The following is a 13,103-nucleotide window of genomic DNA, read 5'->3' on the forward strand; positions in this document are numbered from 1 at the left end:
CTCCTTGAGAACATAAGAAAATATTTCTTCAAATACACTCCGCAAAAAAATTAACGCACATTGTGAAAATCTCAATTTTAATGAAAGTTAACTTTACATTGACTTTATAACTTATTTTTTATTATTATTATTATTATTATTATTATTATTTGACAAATAAGAGTTGAGGCCATGCCTATAAACTCACAAAAAATTTAACATATAAGAAAAAAAAAGTGCTAGATTATACAATAAGAGATAAATTCCAAAACAAAAATACAAAATAAGCAGTCCTTCAAAATCATCCACGAAGAAGCCAACCATCGTAGTTGTTCTTGAATGAATTCACAGATGACGACCCAACCACAGATGAAGGCAACGAGTTCCACACACTAAACACCCGATTCGACAGTTTATGTTCTCTCGGGAAGGTTTTGAACGAAACAAGACACATTAAATGGAAGAAAAATTCAGGATTTCACCGAATCTTATGTGAAAAAAGAGAAATGAACAATTTTCAAAATACTGAAATGATGATAAGTGATTTAATACTTGGTATTTCCACCCCTTGCGTTAATTACAGCTCGGCAACGACGTTTCATCCTCAAAATGAGTGATCTTAAAATGTTCTGATCTAATCCTTCCCAGATTTCTCCGAGTTGGATTCCTAAGTCATTAAGAGTAGTTGGATGATTTTCTGAACTTCTCAGCCTTCTATTGAGGTTGTCCCGAAACCAGTAGTATTCAGGAAATTGCACTGAGCATATCTTTCATGTGGACGTCTGTATACAAGGGAACGCCGATCACAATGATAGAGGCAGAATCTAGACTCATCTGTGAAGAGAACTCTTTCCCAATCAGCCTCTTCCCAATGGATATTCTCTCTCGCAAAAACCAAACGCGCCCTTCGATGGCCTGGGGTAAGAGCTGGGCCTCTTGGCGCGACACGAGGCCTTGAATCATATTCTCTGATCCGATTTCTTATTGTCTGAGTGCTAATTTGCACCTCATGAGTTTGCTCAAGCTGAATTTGAAGGAGGCGAGCGGCTGCAAACCGTTGTCTCAACGAAGAAATTCTCAAGTAACGTTCTTGAATGGCAGTTGTTACCCGTGGTCTACCCTGTCCTGGTCTTCGGACATTCATACCTGTCTCCCTGAATCGCTGCAACATTCCGGACACACTTGTATGTGAAACTCCAAACCTTTCTGCAATTCTTGTGTATGTCCACCCTTCTTCTCGCAAAACTACCGCTTGGGCACATTCCTCTTGGGTCAAATTGCGTGTTTCGCGTTGCATAGCGATCGAGTGTAGAAAATCAAACGAAAGAAAAACTATTGATCGCTAGAATTGATCGAGAACAACTGATTTTAGAATGGAGCCAATACATTCAAAATCTGATAATATCATCTTTTTTTATTCCTGCTGGGAAAAAACATCTGTATTGAAGAAAACCGTTGAAAGTGGATAACATATGCATGCATAATTCTGATCAAAATAATTATCATTGAGAACACCTTCAGTTGTAGAATAAATTTGAGATTTCCATACTGTGCGTTAATTTTTTTGCGCAGTGTATATGTATCGATAATTGATATTATTTCTCCTTTCAAATAAGAATCAGTATCAAAGTAGTTTAATACATAACTTATATTGCAATTATATTATAGATATACCTATTTTATATCAATACACGACGATTCAGCGAACATCAACGGTACCAATGAGCCTCGAAACAATAGCCCCCAATATGTCATAGCTGAGCTGGCGCGTTCTTTGTCCAATTCTACACATTGAGCCGTCGGTCGACAATATACAAAATCGACATGCAGCAAAGATGCCTGGCAACGTTCGGCCTCGCATAAATCAGAATATTGGTCGTTAGAGTATGCACATAAATAAAAATATTTTCATAGCCGAACATTCGGTATATCAGGAATGATATATGAGATTCCGATATTGTGCCTAGGCACTGGTTCAGGCCAATAAGAATTTATACTCGGAATAAGTTCTGGGATATGAAACGTCGAAAACGCGCTGAGGTATTGATAGATTGGTTGGCTGTTTAGAAGTACGGGAAATATCTTGATGGAACACTTCAGATAATTCGAGAGACGAATAACAATATAGAAAAATTCCATACTGATATTTCTTTCTCTCACGAATCTAGCTACAACTCGAATAGTGGAGTATTTATTCATTGGTATTATATGTATCATATTCATATTCAATTATTCAATCAAATGGATCCATTTATGTAGGTGGATTGTTTTAATCCAATAATAATTCCACAACTTCTTTCATATCTGGAAATAAATACTGAACATTCGAATAAATACACAACCAGGTATTAAGTGAAATTCTTCTTCCTCTGAAAAACTTTTTGAATTTTAAAAACAATAGATTTTGCTGAAAAAAAAATACCATACCTCAAAATTGGTTAACTCCAAATAAGCAAATTTCATTCACATTTCTCATAGCTTCCTCACCAAGTATTCCATCAATAATTATTTCCGTAATCAATCAAGTTGCAAAATGGTGGAGGTAGCGCTAGCTCTTTGGCGAACAAAAATATACTGCTCCAAAAGAGTTAGCGATATCGTATTCAATCGTTTAAAAGTATGAAATCTTCGAGAAAATCGCTGTAAAATCATTTAATACTCAATAACAACTTGAATCGATCCAATAAGAATCAGTATGAGACATTTTGTCAATCAGGTCGCCTTTTTTCTGAAGTTTGGTTCTTTGTATATGCTTCATGAATGTTCTTATTTTGAAATGAAGTCAGTTTATCAACGGCTTCGATTTGGAACGAGTTTTCTGAAAATGCCAAGACGTAAATTAACAAATGCTGAGGCTCATAGGGCTATCGGAATGCTACAGGCTGGCCTAACTCAAGTTGTTGTAGCGGAAAGGTTCCAAGTCAGCCAAAGTGTGATATCTCGACTTTGCAATAGGTTCAGAGAGACAGGTTCCGTGTTGGCTTGGTGAGCGACGAAAAACAACACCTGCTCAGGATCGTTTCATCACCGTTTCGGCGAGAAGAAACCCTACATCTACGTATAGAATGCTACGGAATACTCTTCAAAATGCAGATGAGGTCCAAGTTTCCATCGAAACCATCAGACGACGTTTAAGAGAGGTGAATCTAGGTTCTAGACGTCCATTAAGATGAGTTCCATTAACACGTGACCATAAGCGTCAAAGACTGGAATGGACAAGGCAACATATCAATTGGAACGATCAATGGCGTAGTGTCCTTTTCACTGATGAATCCAGATATGGACGATTTTCAGATTTTCGAAGAATAAGGGTATGGACAATCCCACGCATACCCCGTAATCGTCGCTATGTCCAAGAAGTCCATCCATTCCGAGGGGGTAGTGGTATGGTATAGGCCAGGATATGTTTCAACGGGCGCACAGATCTACACATTTGTGCTGGGAATATGACCGCCTTACACTATAGGGAGCATGTCATTGACAATGTTGTGCCAAATTTTCACCCTGCTATTGGTGAAACTTTTCAATTTCTAGACGATAACGCTAGACCGCACCGTGCAGCCATAGTTGAGAATGCGCGCGAGGAGCTTGGTATTCCACATTTACCAATACCTCCGCACTCACCAGATTTGAATTGCATAGAACATGCATGGGATATGCTCCAAAGAAGATTAGATAATCATCAACCTACCCCAGAATCCTTAATGATCTGAGAGAGCTTCTGCCCTGTTTTTGGAACCAAATTCCTCAAGAAATGTTCAACAACCTCGTGTGTAGTATGCAAAGAAGATGTCAAGCTGTTATTGATGCCCGTGGAGGCCATACACTGTATTGATAGTCTTAAAATTCTTGAATTCTCTGGGAATAAAATTTCGTTATTTTACTCGATTTTTCTTAACCTCCCTGTATACGCTGCAGACTGACAGGCTAAAATTAATTTGCAACTTGAAATCATATTAATATGAATTTTCATCAAAAAAATCTTATTTCAACTATATTTTTTGCAATTTAAGTCAATATCCCTAACTCATGTGGAGCAGTTTAATATCGATTATACAATTCGAAATATTTTAGTTGGGGAGGCCACGATGCTGAATCGAGATTTACTCGAGCGTCGTGGAGACCTAGTGGATTTTGAAGATTATATGGTAGAGAAAAAAAGGATCTATGATGTATGCTCTTTCAGCAGTGAGCAAAGCATCTGCAGATTTTCAAAGATGTAAAAAAATCGTCAGATGTACACACTTAAGCGTGTCAGATTAAGATACTGCATATTCCCTACGTGTCTCTGATGATAAATTCATTTTAATCTGACAGTTTGCGTGGTTAGGCTGGACCTAAGGAAAAATTGAAAATGGTAAAAAAAAATTTCAGAGGCGTTAAATATTGAATATTCGTCTCTAGATCACTATTTCATTTTTGATAATAATATCAACAAATTCATTCAATATATAATTATTTATTATTTTTGTGTATTTCATTTCGTGCAAGAGTTAACAGATTCAAACATTACCCATTCAACCCTTCATTCTCATATAAATAAATAAATGATGATATTTTCTCTGTTCAAACCCAAGAGTAATGGTTCCAACGTTGCTACATTCACCAGTATTGAACACCATAATGACAACAAAATTCCTTTCATAATAACAAGTTAAATCCATTACACTACAGTTCTGTAATGTATTACATTTTGAGTGGATCTGTTCAACAGAGTTTAATTCAGCCAAAGTACCAAATTTTTCGAACTTCACACATACTTTTTATTCTTGAATATAATATGAGTCGGAAACGCCAATTAATACGAGAAAATATGAAAAATACTTTGTGCATATGTATGTTTAAGAGGTATCATTCATATAACGCAAGAAATCTGAACTATAATTACCCTAAATGCAACCTGATAGTAACTCAAAGACAGCTAGAGAACAGATACAGATACCTACATACAAGTTATTTAATATGCTCCTTCCCAGAAATTGAAAACATAACATCCACAAAAAAATTAGCACATATATAACTCTTAAAACCTTTTCTCTTTCTCTAGATGCTATTTCATGTCATGTAACTCTTTGTTGTACACACCGTAGGAAATGATTTGAAATAAAGTATTATATTATTATTATTCTCCAAAATGGTCAAGGACCTTTGTTACTTCTCTGGATCTTCTTAAGATCGCCACTTTATTTATGTCCTAGGTAGATGAATATCAGCGTATTCTATATGCTAGTTTGCGATTATATCAAATCTATCTTTCTTCTTTATCGGATAGGGATTCGACCGTTTTTCAGTTAGAAGTCTGTTGTTGAAGCAATTTTTCGATTAAAAATGTAACATGTATCCAAATTACCAACAGAATTAATAATTCTTTCCCCATTCAGCATCCCCAGCACTAATTAATTTCTCCGTATTCATACAAGAATCGATAATTTCTAATTACAGTTTTCCGGAGTAATTCACCTTCGGTATAACTACGAAATTAACATTTTCTTTGTGCGTCGAGCAGCAACCAGATCAACTAATACCGCTGTATTATCTTTTCATTCTAGTTGTTTATTATTTGCCATTAATTCAGCCGGCTCTTTGAGCATATACATGTTTGTTCTGCTCGGTTGGAATTGCACACAGGCTGAAAACTGAAAGTGCCTCGGGTTAGCGGAATACAGAGCCGCTACGGACTGCCCAACAACTTTCTGTATGCTGAAACAATATCGAAACGGGCTTCACCTGAACAATTGAACTATCGATCGCGTTATGTTTGGTGGGTATTATTCATAATATTATTACGGATGGGATGAAGCACAACGGCGTGTAATATGATAAGTTGATTTAGTACCATATACACATCCGAATATATATGGCATAGCACAGTATTAATCAGAAATGAGGCCAGTTGGAAGGATTCACTTGCATATGAACAATGAATTAGAAAAAACATCACTCGATAAAGGATCCATTGTACAGGCTGTGAATGAATAGTTGCGCAAAAATAGGCGATGACTTCTTGTCGAAAAAGAATGTTTGTATTTCAAATAAATTTTTGGCCAGTCCCTGCTTAGGTACAGCCCCCTAAAAACTCAAAAAGCAATTCTCAATTTTTTTGTTGGAAACCAGAAAACGGACCGAAATGAAATCGAGCAGCATTCTATGGGAGTTAGGAGGCAATAAAAAATTGGCCATCTTTAGGGAACTGTATTCAAGCAGGGACTGCACAAAAAATATTTATAAAGGGTGTTTCAAATTACGCGTTTTTTTTTAAATAAATAAAACACATAATTTGCAATCGTTTTCAGAAACTTTTTATTGGTAATCGAAGTATCAGTTATGAAATTTATGTACGAAAAATAAGATCTGCCAAATGGCCTCCTCTTGCAGCTCCACAGACATTTAAATTTTCAATGAAATTTTGACATAATTAGGCTCTAACTCACTGATGACGAATAATTTCATTCTTTAGTTCAGGAAGCGATTGTGGATTATTTTTATAGACCTGGCTTCTCACATAACCGCTGAGAAAATAGTCCAACGATGTCAAATCACATGATCTTGGTGGCCAATTGACATCAGCGTTTCTAGAGATTATTCGTCTAGGAAATTATTGTTTCCATAAATCAATTGTGTAATTTTGAGAGTGAGATGTAGCGCCATCCTGTTGAAACCAAATGTCCTCTTTATCAATATTTATTAATTCAGGCCACAAAAATTCGATTATCACCGAACCGGTCTCTTGAAATTTGTTAATAATCAGACCAACAGTGCTTTCAGATGGACGATTATGTAAACCATAAAATTCACGTAATTTTCTAAAAACACTTTTCACTGAACGCTGATTTTCATGAAATAATTTAACAATCTGAACGCGTTGTTGTATCGTGTACGGAGCCATTTTTATAAATGTCGCACATCATACTTTTTAAATGTCAAAATACCCAGACAAATTCGGTGCGCCATCTATATTTTATTTATTCTTAAAAAAAACGCGCAATTTGAAACACCCTTTATATTTGAATGACCTATACTATTTTTTAATAAGAAAAAATCACTCCTTGAATTTTGTCGCAACTATTCTTTTACACCCCGTTTATCATATTTTCCTCATTATAACTTTCCTTATCATATGCTTTCTTTCAATATACAGAGTGTGCAATTGAAAACCAAACAGCGACTCTGTGGGTCGGCAGAACCGCACATTTCAATTTCAAACAACCTAGGTATTCCTTCAAATATGCTGTGTGAATCAATCGATTAATTGTTAATAAAAGAAACGTACAGTAATATTTTGAAGTCTGGTGATTGGGAGCTAAGCTTATCGTCGAAACCATAGAATAAATTTGTGAAAATTTGTTTGATTCAGATAGCATGTTTAACAAAATTACCAATTCTGTACAAAATTTAAATTTGAATATTTCAAAAACGAATGGATTAAATAGAAAAAATTAAATACATCCGGAATCAAAAATCGACGCATTTTTATATAGATTCAGTTCTGCCGACCTATTTAATAATCTATATCTAAAGACATCACTAACGTTTGTTTTATTGGTGCCACAAAAATTCTACCAGCAGCGTTCGAAAAGCTTATTGAATTAAGCTCTGCGATGTTGGTATGCCACATGCAAATTTTGAAATCAAAAACTCAGTGTTGATAATCTATCGGAGGTCTATGTTTGTCAACTTCTCTTTTTCATTTGTCCAGGCGCAGTCAAAGATATACAGTCTGAGTCTTTGATTCGTAAAAATATTTTAACAGTGGATTCTGAAGGTCAAAAGAAACACTTTTTTCGTTCACCATTTTTTCCGAATCGGCTCGGTTTAAAAGATACAGGCTGTTGAAAATCCATACAAAAATTTTATCTTTATCTCACAAACGGTTATATCGAATGAAATGAATTTCGGAATATAGTTTTTCATTTATTTGATTAATTTTTTTCGCCACGTCTTCAAGTTTTCCCATTATCACCTCTACGTACCATAAAAATACCAATAATTCAAAAAACCCAACTCTTGAAAGTTGGATGCTACCTAATGAATATTTGAACGTTTTGTAAAAGAATAGTATTCTTCATATTTTCCCGTATAATGAGCCGTTTTCGAGTAATTTGATGTTCAAAAATCGAAAAGTAGGTATCTGTGGAATTTGAAAAATTGGGTACTTTGGCTGAATACAACTCTGTTTAAAAGATCTACAGATGTATAGTGTCACAGATTTAACTAGTTATTCTGAAGGTTATTTTGTTTTTCCAGGGGTGGCACAGTTCATTGTGAAAATTTTAAATGGCTATATCTTTTTATCAGGTCCGAATCGGGAAAAATGGCATGGGAAAAAAGTGTTTTTTTTTGACCTCAAGAATCTACTCTTAAAATATTTGAACGAGTTGAAGACTCAGCATGTATGAAAAATATTTCCGCATTTTCTGACCAACAAATTTCGGTAAAAGATTTTTAACGGCATAGATCGTCTACTTTTGTTTACCCAATTATTCCATTTGTTGATTCTCAGACCATATGAATTCATCAACCCTTATGAGTATTTTCTTAAAAAATAAAAAAAAAAGATTTTTTTTGTTTATCACAGGCTCATGTTTCTCCATCAAAAATTTTCATTTGTCTAGACCCCATTGAATATCAAATGTAACTGAGAAATTTTGAGTGATAAGTTCAGAAAAAAAAACTTCAGCAAAGTTGTATATCTATCCTAGAAAGTGCAGCACTTTGCACATCAAATTAACTCAGAATAATTGTTTAAAATTGTATTTTCAATAAGCTTTCTAACGCGATTATTGGAATTTTCGTGGCCACAATAAAACAAAAATTATAGAATCCTTTAGGCACATACGCGAATTTCGATAATCTCGAAGGGAATAAAAAATTTTATGGTCCGCTATCACTTATCTGATATTACGGCTCGTATGATCCGTTCCCAGCGTTCGACAATGTTGAACAACAAGTATGGAGGGAAGTACTTCAACCGCCCGACAATTTTCACCGCAAAATACGGGCATAAACGCCTTTTCAAACTACGCGAAAAGACAGATATCATCCGCCTCGAAATCGTCAAATAGGAGTCGATTGCTAATCTCTCTTAAGTGCGCCTTTCAGACCGCGGACGTAATTTTGAATGGCTCATTAAGCTTCGAATTGTTTGTGCAACGTGGAAATTGTATTGTGGAGACAGCACCGACTCTGTGGCCGCGTCTGTGATTTGCATATAGAACACGAATAGTGGAACATATCGGTTTTGCACCGTGACGCTCTGAGCCCTTCTTGAGGTTGCTGGTATTGTCGTCAGGTCGTCTTCGTACGGAAGCAGGAAGCTTTGAACTCTATTAATCCCCTACATTCTGGCTTCATGGGGCAGAATGAAAGAAGTTGAATGCATTGATAATTGTACGACACCGTAACAAAAAGACAATTGCTGATTGGGTTCTTTCAGAAAGAGAGTTAATGAGTTCTGAACGCTCATTTAGGTCAAGAGATGTTTCCAAGTTGTAGTAGCTGTGGTAGCTTTCGTTTGATTGCGCTTTTCAGTTGGGCTTCTGTATTCATAACATGATTCCATTCATGACCGAGTGACCCTAAGAAGAAATCATTCTTTATACATAATTTGTTGTGAAGGGTATTGTAAAGATTGGTTTACGTTGATAGCTCCTATACCTATACCCCTACTCCTTCTCACTCAATGATGATAGCAACAAAATTCGACAAAACATTCTATATAAAGCAAAAGGAGAAAATAGTTGGGAAGCCCAAGAGGAAAATTCGGGATTTATACGAGCGTGTCAGATTAATATAAGGGGAGATACCTTGGACGAGGGTTCAAGTAGAGTCCAGGTAGAGTACCTCTACCAAAAATTAGACTTGTATATTGGTGGAATCTTTTAGGACAGGGCTTCAAATCTTTTTCGCATTCATCATAAAAGTTGTAGAGCATAACATTTTCTACCAATTTTGTCCCAAGCAATTTTTTCTACGTTCAACCGTTTTTGAGGTATATGGCGATTAATGCGAGGTGTTTAGCGATACATGCTGAAGCAAAAATTCACTCGTTGGAAATTAGTACATTCTAAGGTTCAGTCACAGATAACACTAAAATTTTCGTGACTAATTTCGAAATTGTCATTTTCGATACATTGTCATTTTGACAATTGTAGATTAGACTGGGATTCTACATTGATCTTGCCCTTTCGCATGTGTGGCTAAGCTTCTTGCCCTTATCGCCCTCTAACTCGAGAACGGTTAGAAGTATGTAAAATTGCTTCAGACAAAAGTTGTGTAGAATTTTATTATCTACAACTTCCATAATGAATACAAAAACTATTAGAAGTACAGGGAGGGAAATATTCGAAAAAAAGGGATTTTTATCATTTTCAAAGTGTCAGATTAAGAAAACCCCCCCTGATTAGTGTCAGATTAATGGGTCAACACATCTACAACACCCAGATCTGTATGAAAATCTGACACGCTCGAGTATGTACAAGTAACGATTTTTTTTACATTTTCAAAGGACCGCTGTGACCTTGCGTCACCTCCAAATTATCAGTCCCTTGAAAAGTAGCTTCCTTTGGGTCCAATTAACATACCCTCTAAAAATCTGACACGCTGGAAAAATTTTTTTTTTACCATTTTCAACTCTTCCGTACGGCCAGTCCCACCGCGCAAACTGTCATATAAGCATGAATTCATTATCACAGACACGTAGAGCATATACAGTATCTTAATCTGACACGCTCGAGTATGTACACCTGACAATTTTTTTTACATCTTTGAGACCTTGCAGACGCTTTTCCCACCGCTGAAAGTAATCATAGAACCTTTTTTTCTTTCTATCATCTAATCTTCAAAATCCACTAGGTCTCTAGGACGCTCGAGTAAATCCCGATATAGCATCGTCGGCTCCCCAACTATGATGAAAAAGTGTAAGAGAGAGCCAAACTTGCAGAAGAAAGTCACGTGTACATTCTCGAGCGTCGTGGTGTTTTTTCTTACTTTGCAGCTAATTATTCAAGAATAGCGGAAAAAATATACTCTGACAGTTTTAGCAAGCCGAAACAATAAAAATTGGCCATAAAGGTCACAAAAATCAGTTTTTTTGAATTATCTCCTTCCTCGGGCTTCAAATCTTTTTCGCATTCATCATAAAAGTTGTAGAGCATAACATTTTCTACCAATTTTGTCCCAAGCAATTTTTTCTACGTTCGAACGTTTTTGAGATATATGGCGAAGAATATGCCAACATTGACCTTCCCCTTTCGCGTGCTAAGCGGCTAAGCTCTTCTCCCTCATATCTCTCTAGCTCGAAAACGATTAAGAGTATGTAAAATTGCTTCAGACAAAAGTTGTATAGACTTTTATCATCTACAACTTTCATGATGAATACAAAAAGGATTAGAGGTACAGAAGGAGAGATATTTAAAAAAATGCATTGTTATCATCTTCAAACCGTCAGATTGAGAAAAGAATCCCTGATTAGTGTCAGTTTAATCGGTCAAAACGTCTGCAACACCGATATTGACCATCTTTATGAAAATCTGACACTCTCGAGTATGTACAAGTAACGATTTTTTTATATTTTCAAAGAACCGCTGTGACCTTGCGTTACGTCCGAATTGTGAGTCTCTTGGTGAGTAGCTTCCCTTCAGTCCAATCAATCATTTATTTATTCACTCCAGCTATCCTAATTCCATAATAAACCCTCTCGTTCCTCGAGAGTTACTAAAAACTCTACAAAATCCATGACAGAATTGTACTCAACATCATCGTCCTCGACTAGCATAAAATCAGCGGATCTATCGGTCGAAATTTCATTAGGTGTCCAATTTAGATTCTCCTCGACAGTGCATCTAGTGCACCGCTGCACTACAGCGATGATAATGGGAGTTCTTCAGAATATAAAGCTCAGAAGTGGCCGAGATTGGATTTTTCAGTCCTCCTTCGTTAATAACAAGTAACTGCTTCACATTCGAGTGCCGTCCCAGTTATTTGCGAACATATTACGACGTAGGATCTGGCCGTGACATGTTTGAAACCACTTCGACCTATTTATTAGTGTCGATTCGATTATACGAAATTGAATTATTCGGCGCATTGTGCTGAATTCTATGGGTATAATGAGATATCAATCAGGAGCTGTTTACGGTACCAACCCCCTTGTTTGGAACAGTAGGCTGCGAAGAAGAATTGTGTAATTGAATTTGAAACTGCACCACTTGTTGTGTCAATGAACTGTCTCAGTTCCAGTCATGGGGAGACAACGGCGATTTGATTTTAGTGAAGTATAAATTTTTCCAGTCGCAGCTAGTATTTTTTTCTACCGAGTAATGGGTGGTTTTCGAGAAATTTCACTTTTTATCAATATTTTAACAGTTTGAGGTACTTATACTTCACTCACTTTTATTTTAGTTTAGCACTCGGTTGGCCATGGAAATTTGACTAATTACACCCTATATATTATAGTACGAAAATGTGGGGTAATGACGCTTGTCAAAACATTTTTGGGTTTTGAATCACCGCTATGTTGTCCGTTCTACGTAAAAGTTTCTGTTATTACGTATTTTATCACAATGTCGAATCTCTTCGGAAAATATGTGAAGAATATAATTGAAGTTTATACAAACTTCAATCGAAGGCATACCAAATCCAGTTATTAGCATGGAAAATACAAGAGATCAGTATAATATCATAATATGCACTAGCTTGAGGAGAGTTAATGTTCATTATCTTCTTTGGCTAAAGTTGGAATACGTTACATCAGTTGTAGATTTCAAAAATATTAACCCGAAGATGAAATGCATATGTTGCAGTGGTTGGGAATGGTTATCTCCCGAAGGAATTATCAGATAATTACAAGAATTTTAAATTGTTCAACAAAAATCATCTTGCATCAATGTAAGTAAAAGGAATTAAAGGAAGTTTCAAATCAAGATGAACTTCACCTTCGAACAAAAATTCCACATGAATAAACAATCAACAGGACAACTGGCGAGTATTTGTGGCTGTTCATCTTAATACATTGATATAATAATAATAATCAGGTATTTATTGGTACCTCAAGACATTTACAATGTACAGGACAAGTCAAATGAAATATAGAAAAATCAATTTTCGGGAACTTATTCTACGATGAC

General features: G+C 35.9%; 1 protein-coding gene across 1 annotated transcript in view; it reads left to right on the plus strand.

Annotated features, from left to right (window-relative positions):
- LOC123320158 (discoidin domain-containing receptor tyrosine kinase B-like) overlaps positions 1–13,103 on the plus strand; it is a 364,297-nt gene that overhangs the window by 269,256 nt on the left and 81,938 nt on the right. The gene's annotated exons all lie outside the window — the stretch shown is intronic.

Source organism: Coccinella septempunctata, chromosome 1, assembly GCF_907165205.1.
Source record: "Coccinella septempunctata chromosome 1, icCocSept1.1, whole genome shotgun sequence".
NCBI classification, from domain to species: domain Eukaryota; kingdom Metazoa; phylum Arthropoda; class Insecta; order Coleoptera; family Coccinellidae; genus Coccinella; species Coccinella septempunctata.